We start from the raw sequence: 10,464 nt of genomic DNA, 5'->3' as shown, positions 1-10,464 counted from the left end.
AAAGGGCGAGACCCCGTCAAAAAAAAAAAAAAAAAAAAAAAAAAAAAATCTCTTCAATTGGCCTCCCAGGGTTGGCTCTGTTTCCTGCTGGGAACCCTATCTCTAATACAGTGAGTGGGAATGTGGTTTTCTCTTTCCTGGGGCCTGTTGGGACAGGTTAGGGATCCCTAGGGCTGACCGCAGCCAGCAGTCAAATGGATAAATATAGTCGTGTGCTGCAAAATGACTTTTTGGTCAACAATGGACTGCACATACGACTGTGGTCCCCTAAGGTTTTAATTGCGCTAAAAACTCCTCTGCCCTAGCGACACCGCAGCCATTGTGATGTCGTAGCACAAGTCATTACTTGTGTGTTTGGGGTGATGCCAGTGTAGACCAACTTTATAAGAAATGTTATATTAGGGTGGTACACAAGTAATTGTGTGCTTTATTTATTTATTATTTTTCCTTTGAGACAAGTTTTGTTTTGGAGTGCAGTGGTGCGATCTCAGCTCCCTGCAACCTCTGCCTCCCGGGTGCAAGTCATTCTCCTGGCTCAGCCTCCCAAGTAGCTGTGTTTACAGACACCTGACACCACGCCTGGCTAATTTTTATTTATTTTTTGTATTTTTAGTAGAAACGGGGTTTCACCGTGTTGGCCAGGTTGGTCTCAAACTCCTGACCTCAGGCGATCCACCCGCATCAGCCTCCCAAAGTGCTGGGATTACAAGCATGAGCCACTGCACCCGGTGGCTTTTTTTTTTTTAATGGTAAAAACAGCAATTACTTTTGCCCTACCCTAATAGTAAACTAAAGTTAATTTCTTATTGATGAGAGGAAAATATTTTTAAGTAAATTTAGTGAAGCTTAGGGTACAGTGTTTATTAAGTCTACGGTAGGGTGAAGTGATGTCCTAGGCCACTCACTTCCTGACTCACCCAGAGGAATTTCTAGTCCTGGAAGCTCCACTCACGGTAAGTACCATAGAGAGGTGTACCATTTTTTATCTTTTTTTTTTTTTTTTTTTTTAGATTGAGTCTCCCTCTGTCACCCAGGCTGGAGTGTGGTGTGAATGTGTGTGGAGTGGAATATGAATGTGTGTGTGGCTCACTGCAGCCTCAAACTCCTGGGCTCAAGCAATTCTCCCATCTCAGCCCCGCAAGGAGGTACATGCCAGCACATCTGGCTAATTTTTAAATTTTTTTGTAGAGATGGTTGGGGTTGGGGGGAGGGTCTGACTATGTTGCCCAAGCTGGTCTTGAACTCCTGCCTCAAGTGATCCTCCTGCGTTGGCCTCCCAAAGTGCTGGGATTACAGGTTCCTTTTTTATCTTTTACATGGGATTTTTACTGTATCTTGCCTGTATTTAGATATGCTTAGATACGTGAATACTTGCTGTCGTGTTAAAATTGGCTACAGCATTTAGTACAGTACTATGCTGCACAGGTATGGAGCCTAAGAGCAATAGACTGTGCCATACAGCCCAGGTGTGCAGCGGGTTATACGATCCAGACTTGTTTGTGTAAGCACACTCTACGATGTTTGCACAACAGCGAAATCACCTGAACTCGTTTTTCAGCGTGTATCCCAGTCATTAAGATGCATATCACACACCGGGGCCTGCCGTGGGCTCGGGGGAGGGAGGAGGGATAGCATTAGGAGATACACCTAATGTAAACGACGAGTTAACGGGTGCAGCACACCAACATGGCACATGTATACATATGTAACAAAACTGCACATTGTGCACATGTACCCTAGAACTTATAGTAATAAAAATAAATAAATAAAATAAAAAAAAAAGAAAATTTCAGGGTGAAGGGGGTCAAAACTAACACATTCAGAATACAACAAGGTTCCTTCTTTGATTTGGAAAAAAAAAAAAAAAAAAAAAAAAGATGCATGGCTATACCTACACCAGACTTCAGCAAGGCAGAGTCCACCAATCACAGGCTGGGACCACATGGCTCCTGGGGGGACATTAACTCCTCAGTGGGCTTTGCCTGGCCCCACATAACAAAGTGTTCTCTGAAGGTGCAGAAAAACCCCTTGGATTCTGTTCTGTGTCCAGCAGGGGCCCTGCTGCTAGCTCTGGAGAGAAGTCCCTTGGAGCATATGGGCCACCCTCAAGCTCCTGCCCTCCGGCAGGGCTGGGACTGGCTCTCGCAGTCACCCCACAGCACTTGTGTGTCATTTGCCAGGACAGAGGGAGGTCTGGGTGCTCAGCTCTCATCAGTCAACTGTTGGTGAGGGGCAGGACCTTGAATTGGGGGCATTTGGGTGCCGGGGATCACATAATCTCATTTGCACCCCCATACCAGAGCCTTGAGCACCCTCCCAAGACAGTTCTTTCTCGACTGGGACAGTGGGGGAGGGCTGACATCCCTGAGCACTCCCCCGAGGCACACGTTATTGTATTTAAACCTTGCAACAACCCTTCTAGGTAGTTATCTGTATTCCCATTTTGCAGGTAAAAAAAATGGGGGCTCAGAGAGGTAGAGTAAGTTGTCTCAGGTCACATAGCCGCAGGAAGTGGAGCCAGGATTTGAACTTAGGCTGTCTTTCCCCCAAAATCGTGCTTTTTGCATCATGCCACCCACTCTCTATCTCTGTGGGGACATTCTCATGTAATAATAATCAACTATTCTCAGTGCTTGGTCTTTATCCATGCCAGCGCATTTAATTTTCCCACTATCCCCAGGATGTAGGACTTATCATCCCATTTCTCAGATGAGAAAACTGAGGCTCAGAGACAAACATCTCATGAATGGTGGATCTGGAACCCTCACCAGATCGATCTTTTTCTAAATCCTAGGCTCCTTCTATACTCAATCTCAGAGACACCTGTGGGACCTTCCCAACTGAAAAGCCACATTCATTTGTGTCTTTTGCCCTTTGTGTTAGAAATTTGGCCAACTAACTTTGGGTGGATTACTTGAGGTCAGGAGTTTGAGACCAGCCTGGGCAACATGGTGAAACCCTGCCTCTACTAAAAAATACAAAAATTAGCCTGGCATGGTGGCACGTGCCTATAGTGCCAGTTACTTGAGGGGCTGAGGCACGAGAATCACTTGAACCTGGGAGGCGGGGGTTGCAGTGAGTTGAGATCCTGCCACTGCACTCCAGCCTGGGTGACAGGCAACAGAGCAAGACTTCGTCTCCAAAAAAAAAAGGCTAACCAATGGGGGCTGCAGGGAAGGGTCTTGTCAGACAGTTGTTCCTCCCCATCCTGACGCAGAGGAAACTGGGCCAGTCAGATCTGCTGCAGCCACAGCTGAAAACTGAATTTCTCTTGGCTGCAGCCTCTGGAGATGTGGTCATAGCCCTTTTTTTCATTTTAGCCTGTTTCCTTTCGGCAGGTAGGAGTCACGTCTCTTGGTTATTCTCAGCAGTTTCCAGAGAGACTCAAGCTGTTGCCAGGTAGATTTGGGGCACCCCAGACATTCAGAGGCTCTGAGGATTTTGGAAGTGATTTCCATGTTCAGAAATTCCCAGCTGAGCAGCCCAGCAATTGCCTGATCACAGCGTTGAGCAGGGAGGGGCCACGCTTGGCAACTCAGGTGTAGGTGCTGAGCACGCTGAGGCCAGGTACCTGCCCGTGTCCCAGGCATCCAGGATGCTTGTTGATGCTGCTGTCCCCGGAGCCATGTGAGAGGGTTTGGGGGCAGTTCCAAATGGAGGAGGATGGGCCCTCTGTACCCTCCATCAGTCTGGGGAGGTCTGGAGGACCCAAAATGAGAGGACGGAGTCAGTGGCCCGAGTCCCCTGGTGAGTGGGCGTGGAGCCCAGGATAAGCAGCAGGGGAGCCTTGGAGAACAGGGGGAACTGGGCTCCACCATGCTCCCATGGGAGGCTAGGACCTCAGAGGCCTCTGGGGTCCAGGTCTGTATCTATATCCACCGTGGGTGGGGCCACTGGGATCAGAACCCAGACACCAAGGCCAAGCCTGGGGACTGAGGGGTCCTCCGAAGGCTGAGTCACCTGGGCAGCCTGAGAAAAGGATGGGGCTCCTGTGTGTGGCTCTTTCTGCTCCTCTCCGGCTGCCTGTCTGGATCTGCAGGTGCCTGGTGAGCCTCCAGACATAGCTCCAGCCCACAGGACGTTAACTCTCTGGGAAGCTCCCCACTCCACCAGGCTTGGTTGCATCCTCCCTGCCCGCGCACTTGCTGTCCTCTCTCCTCTGCCTGGATTTACGACACATGTCACCACTTCTCTGAAGCCCTCTCTAGAGTCCTGGGGTTATGCAGTCATGCAGCAACCATTTATTGAGCATCTACTATGTGCCAAGTACTTAATTCCATGCTGGAATAAACACAGGCTCCACTTCCATGGGAGAGAGGGATGCCAGCCATGTGGTGAAAAACGCAGTTTGAAATTGTGACATGCGCTTTGATGGACAACTAGAGGAGGCTGTGGGAGCATACAGACTGGGAGGGCCCTGATGGGTCTGAGGACCACAGTCCCAGGAGTGAGTCCTGCCTCTCACTGACCCACCATGGGACATCACACAAAGCTCCCTTTGGTCCCTTTCCCTTTGTGGGCATCCATCTACCTGGGGTTCTGCCTCCAAGGGGCTGTGAGATCTGCTCAGCTCTGTGTGAGTTACAGTGTCGAAAAGAGGCTAGGGATACAAGAGAAGAGGGAGGGAAGGGAGAGCAGGGGAGGGGAGGGGAGGGGCTAGAGCTGCTCTTCTTGGGACTCCCTGGGACCCCTGGCTTTGTAGCTAAATAGGACACAGGAAGTCTGGACCCAGATGGTTGCCCCTCAGTGGGCTGGTCCGGCCCTCAGCCCCTGGGCTGGTCCTGCGCCTGAGCACCAGGAAGACCCCCGCCCCTTGACCTGACCAGAGCCCCACTCAAGCCTTCGATTCCAGGGGCCAAGTCTGGGCTTTGCAGCGTGAGGGGTTTTCAATAGGCTGGAGGGCCTCGGGGTGGGGCAGAGGAAGGCTCCAGGTCCAGAACACACACATGACATCGGGAGGCCTCATGGACCTGTGACACCCTCAAACGTGCCTTCATGAGTGCACACCCCTGGCCACAGGCACCTGCCCGGGCCAACTCCTGCAGGGCTCCTCTTTGCAGGCCTGGCTGCTCTCCTCCCTGACCCCCAGCACACCCGCTTTCAGCTAGGATCCCGGCCCAGCCTCCCGCAGGCTCTGGACTCCAGCCCAGAGGCCTGGGGTCAGGGATGAGGGGCAGGGCACTGGGAGGAGCCGGCCTAGAACATACAGGAGGTGTGCCTGCTGGAGTGGGGGGCGCTGAAGACCCAGCTCCGTGTGTGGCCCTCGGCAGCTCTCCCCACTGCCTTCCCATTCCACAGCTCCAATCTCAGCCCAGGACAGGGCTGGGACCCAGTGACCCCCAAACTCTCCGGGTACTCTCAAATGGTCTGCTTGAGCTCAGGCATTTAAAGCCGGGTCTTGGCAGCCAAAGACATTGGGAGGATGAAGGGTGAGGCCCTGGGAGGCTTGGGAATGGGATTTGGCCAGGCAGCTATGACCTGGCCCCTTCTGCTTCCTCCTGGTTTGTGGCTCAGTTTGGCCCTGGGATAGGCTCCTGTGGGTCCCAGACCTGCTCCCCTCCCATTAGGTTCTGCCAATAGCCTCCTCACTCCCTGCTGGAGGATGTCTAACTCCTCAGCCAGCCCTTAAGGCCTAGCGTGACTGTCCCCTGCCCACCCTGCCAGCTCTCCTCTCCTCCACTTCCCTGTCCCTTCCAGCCTCGAGGAGAGCTAGAAGTTTCTGAAATGCACAGTGCCCTTCCTCTCAGCAGCAGGCTTTTTGCCCAGGCTGTTCCTTCTGCCTGGAATGCCCTTCTTTGCTGTCTCCTGGGTTAACGTTTTACTTCTTCTCAAGCCCCAGACTGCCTACTCCATGAGGTCTTCTGATTGCCACCTGCCACCAGCACAGCCTCTGCCTCCTGACCTATCTCTGCCCAGGCAGGCTCTGAGCCTAAGAGTCCACTTCATGCCATACCTGGGTGCATGAACTCAAGGCCCCAGACCTGGACGTGCTGCCTGTCAGCCTGGTGCCAGCTCCAGTTCTGGTCTTGCCACCCACTCCCTCCCCACTCACAGGATTTAGAAACAAATCTGTGTATTTTCAGACAACACGTAGGGTGGTCAGAGTAGGTATCATTGTTGGGATAACTCAGAGAAGCTCCTCCTTGCTCCCAGATAGCTCCTCTGATGGCGCATGGGATGGGCTGCCATGGGACTGCCCAAAAGACCACCGATAGGGTTTTGATCCTTTAGGGACAACAAAATTATCCTTCTTAAGAGTCCCTGGCTGGGTGTGGTGGCTCACACCTGTAAATCCCAGCACTTTGGGAGGCCGAGGCCAGAGGATCACCTGAGGTCAGGAGTTCAAAACCAGCCTGGCCAACATGGTGAAACCCCATCTCTACTAAAAATACAAAATTAGCTGGGCATGGTAGCACATGCCTGTAATCCTAGCTACTTGGGAGATTGAGGCAGGAGAATCGCTTGAATCTGGGAGGCAGAGGTTGTAGTGAGCCGAGATCGCGCGATTGCACTCCAGCCTGGACAACAGGAGCAGAACTCTGTCTCAAAAAAAAAAAAAAAAAAAAAAAAGAGTCCCCAGTGACTATGCAAACACTCCTGAGCAGGGCACCTCTTAAGACAGGGCTGGCAGAGCAGAACTCAGCTTGCCACATGCCCCTTTCCACACCTATGGCAGACATCACGAATCAATCACCCAAAGACTGTATTGAGGATCCTCATAGACTGTGTTGAGGATTCAGGGGCTGAGTTCAAGTTCATTCCCACTGAATGAAGGTAGAGGGTACCAGTTGGCCAGACCTATTTTGTGATGTGAAACAAATTTGTGCTGGAATCTCTGGGCTCCGGGTCATCTAGTCTATTCCCCTGCCTTCTAAAGGGGCAGCTCCAAACTTCCCGTGCTAAGGAGGCTTCCAGCCTCCTTTGGGCTTCCTGACTTTGTCTGGGACTGAGGGCAGTGTGGGGAACAGAATGAGGCCCTTGCACCTGCCTGTTTGAACCTGCCCAGCTGCTCGGGAGCTGTGTGACCTTGGGTTCATCTCTTGCTTGCTGAGCCTCAGCTTCCTTATCTGTAATGGAGGCAACAGTAGCCGCCTCCCTGGGGAGGACGATTAAATGAGATCATGAGTGTAAAGCCTGGCACACAGTAGGTGCCCAGTAAGGGTGTGGGTGTCTTGACTCCTATCTACCCACCCTCTCCAGCCTGGTGGGTGTGGTTTTGACTGGCCGACTTACACTTGACCTCATTTCCTGTCTCTACTCTGGGCCCACCTCCTACTCTTTCTGTTCCTCTGCAGAAGGAAATCTCATTCACCACCCGCCCGGCCTGCCCCTGGGTCCCACTTCCTCCTCCTTTCAGTATCTGGACCTGCCAGGATCTGACTGTTTTGCTGTGGTCCAAGGCAGACAATCTGGAAGTCCCTGAATTAGTTTAGGGACCATCCCCTACTCTCAAGAGATGGGAAGACTGAGGCCCAGGCTGCAGAGGGGCCGCCCAAGGCCTCTTAGCACCTGGGATTCCCACTCTTCCTCCAGCAAGCCCTCCGTGAGTTACCCACTTAACACCAGCTCGAACCTGGATCAGGATAGACTTTTTAGTATCTCCTCAGCCAGAGGTGAAGCTCCTGAGGGCAGAACCTGCCTCCTAGAACATTCCTTCCCCTGGTATCACTGGGCTCCTGGCTTGTCCCTGTGCCTGCCTCTGTGGCCTGGAGTGCTCTGCTTTTCCCCTCTCTGAGCTTCACTGTGGAGTGTGGCACGGACTGTGGGTCAGAAGGGACCACACTTACACCCTACTTCTACCTTGTGTTGGTTGTGTGACCCTGGACTGGCTGCACAGCTTCCCTCAGCCTTGGTGGTCCCATCTGTCAAATGGGAATTCTAGTCGCTTCAGCGTGACTGAGGGGGTGCAGAGAGAGGATGCAGGGAACAGGCATGGGTCCATGTGGGCAAAAAGGCCCAAGACTCTTCCTGGGACGGTGTCCGCTGTGTTCCCTGGGTGTCCCCGAGTCAGCAGTGAATCATCCAACTTTGCAGAAAACGTGTGGCCCCCTCTGGCTTCCTGCCCTCATGTCCGGCCCTTGTTTAGCAACACAATAGCTCAGGCTGAGGCTGCAGGCAGGCAGCTTAACCCCTTCCAGGCCAGTACACACCTCCCCTACCCCTCCTCACCGTAAGCTGAAATTGGTAGGGCCGCTCAGGGACTCCGCAGCTCTTGGGCCCCTTGGAGGATGCTCGCTGCCCTTCAGGGCAGGCAGAGGAGAGTCCCAGGCTCCCCACCACCTCAGGATGGACCAGGGCTCCTGGCCTGGGCTCCAGTGGCCTGTGGAGAAAAAGCCTTCCAGGTACACCCTCAACTCCTCAGAGCTGCCTCCCTGGGAATGACCTCCCTCTCTGGTCAGAATCCTATCTGCCCATCACACATGAGAAACGTCCACGGTGGGGAGGGAGCCTGGCATGGAGCAGGTGCCCAGAGGTGCTCGCAATGTCCTCTCACTTGCACCCCCTTCCTCGTACCTGCTGGGCACTTGAGGACCCCTCCCTGATGGGGTGTTACCATACCTCAAAGGTTGAAACCTTTATGACATTCATAGCCAGGATCGGCTCTGGGCTAGCTGGCAAATCCAGCCACTATTCCTTAAAGATCCCATGTTATGTGCCATTCCCAGCACCGGGGATTTAGATCACCTCACTTAATTGACTGAGGAAACACCGTTGCCCCATTTCACAGACGAGACACTTGAGATCTGGGGAAAGAGCCTGGGCTTTGGAGTACGAGATCCTGGTTCAAATCCCCACACCGGCTCATATGTTTCCAAAGCTCAGTTGCTTTCACTGAAATATAAAGAAATAATATATCTACCTTGTGGAGTTGTTAATGGTAAAATAATGAACTCCACATCATCCCTTGTTCCCCACTGTGGTTTGGAAACTCTGGGTAACCTTCCCAAGGTCACCCCAGAGCAAATGGCAGAGCTGGGATCTGTACCCAGGGCAGCTGTCTCCAGGCCAGGCTCTTGGCCCAGACCTCCTGCTTCCAGGGCACTTCCTGAGCTGTGAGGGCCTTGGAGCTCTTGGGCCCTAGCCTTTGAAAGGGTGCCTGGGGGAGGAATGGTGGGCCGCTGTCCAGACTATAGCTCCCTCGACACATAGTGGGCCCTGATGGTGTTTGGGCAGGGAAAGGCAGGACCTCAGGTGCCCAGAGCCAGTGCTCAGTTTGCCTATCCTGAAATGGGAGCACTGGCTTGATAGAGAGGGGCTGAGGCTCTGAGCTCCCCTTTCAGGGCCCCTCCCCAGATCCCAGCATAGAGCTTTAGTGGCGTATGGGTGGGGGGCTGAGGAGGGTGGTGTCAGGCCTTCGTAAATCCTCTCCAGTAAGGGTAAGGGTACGGAGGGGAGGCCAAGGCCTGGGTGCCAGTCCTCTGCCCTGGCATGCTGGGCAACTGGGGCAGAATCCTGCCTTCTCTGAGACTGGCACAGAGGAAGGCCAGTGGGCCTTTTTGAGTTGGAGAGTGCAGTTGCGGGAGAGCCGAGCCCTTGCCCTTCCCCCCTCAGCCCCAAGATGCCCATTTGTGCCCTTGGCACCACTTCTGGGTGCACCTTCCCCGGCCCTGCTCTGAGCCTCGAGGAGGCCCAGCATGCCCTCGAGGAGCCTCTCTGTCCTGGGAGCGGGATGGTGCCCATTCTACAGATGGGGAAGCTGAGGACCCTCCCATCTCGGGCGCAGGGTGGCGGGTCTGGGGTGGAGGGGAGTGTGGGAGCCCCCACTCACCGTGCCTGTGGGCTGAGGGATGTTTCTGTTCCGTTGGACTGCCTGTCCGTCCAGGGCTGAGCGTGAGTGGAGCTCTGTGGAGCCCGTCAGCCAACCGTCTCTGGAGGGGAGCCACACCCCGCTGGCGAGGGAGGTCTGACTGCCTCCCCTTCAGGTTTTCCAGCTGGCCCTGGCCCACTTCCCCCCGGGATGGTTTCCTGTTATTGTTCCTTTGTGAGGGCTGGGCTGGCTGCAGATAGGCAGGTCCCCCGGTGGGCGGCCGCCTCGGCCCCGGATGGCTGTCTCCACAGAGGGCTGGCCCTGGACCCCGCCTGGGGCACCCCACTTGAACCCCATTGCCTGGCCTCAGCTCTGGGACTCTGAGCCCAGCACCTGCCAAGAGCCTGGCTGTGGGGACCCGTGGGTGCAGCATCACATTTAACCCGCCTTGGGATGCTGCAGGCAGGTGTCATCACCCCCATTTTTTAGCCTGGGAAGTTGAGGCTCAGCAGGTTTAAGGTGCTTGTCTACCCAGCTGGGGTGTAACAGAGCCAAAAATCTAGTTGGGGTCAGCCTAGCCCTGGAATTTGCTTTGCCGTGGTGACCCCATGATGTCTTTGTGGGAATGGACTTTCAAGGTGATAGGGAGGCTTCAGGAGATGGGAAAGGACAGCAGCTCTTGGCTCTGGAGGACCAGGTTGGCTTCTCCCGGTCGG

At 54.0% G+C, this 10,464-nt stretch overlaps 1 protein-coding gene across 1 annotated transcript in view; it reads right to left on the bottom strand.

The window, feature by feature from the left end:
- CDH5 (cadherin 5) overlaps positions 1 to 9,868 on the bottom strand; it is a 38,237-nt gene extending 28,369 nt beyond the window's left edge. The window contains exon 1 of the mRNA XM_023210093.2: positions 9,770 to 9,868. The gene's annotated coding sequence lies outside the window, so the exon portion shown is untranslated. The remainder of the gene's footprint in view (positions 1 to 9,769) is intronic.
- Between the last annotated feature and the right edge of the window lie 596 nt (positions 9,869 to 10,464).

Source organism: Piliocolobus tephrosceles, chromosome 17 (assembly GCF_002776525.5).
Source record: "Piliocolobus tephrosceles isolate RC106 chromosome 17, ASM277652v3, whole genome shotgun sequence".
NCBI lineage: Eukaryota > Metazoa > Chordata > Mammalia > Primates > Cercopithecidae > Piliocolobus > Piliocolobus tephrosceles.
Note: the sequence above shows the minus strand (reverse complement) of the source record. Positions and strands in the feature narration are given on the sequence as shown.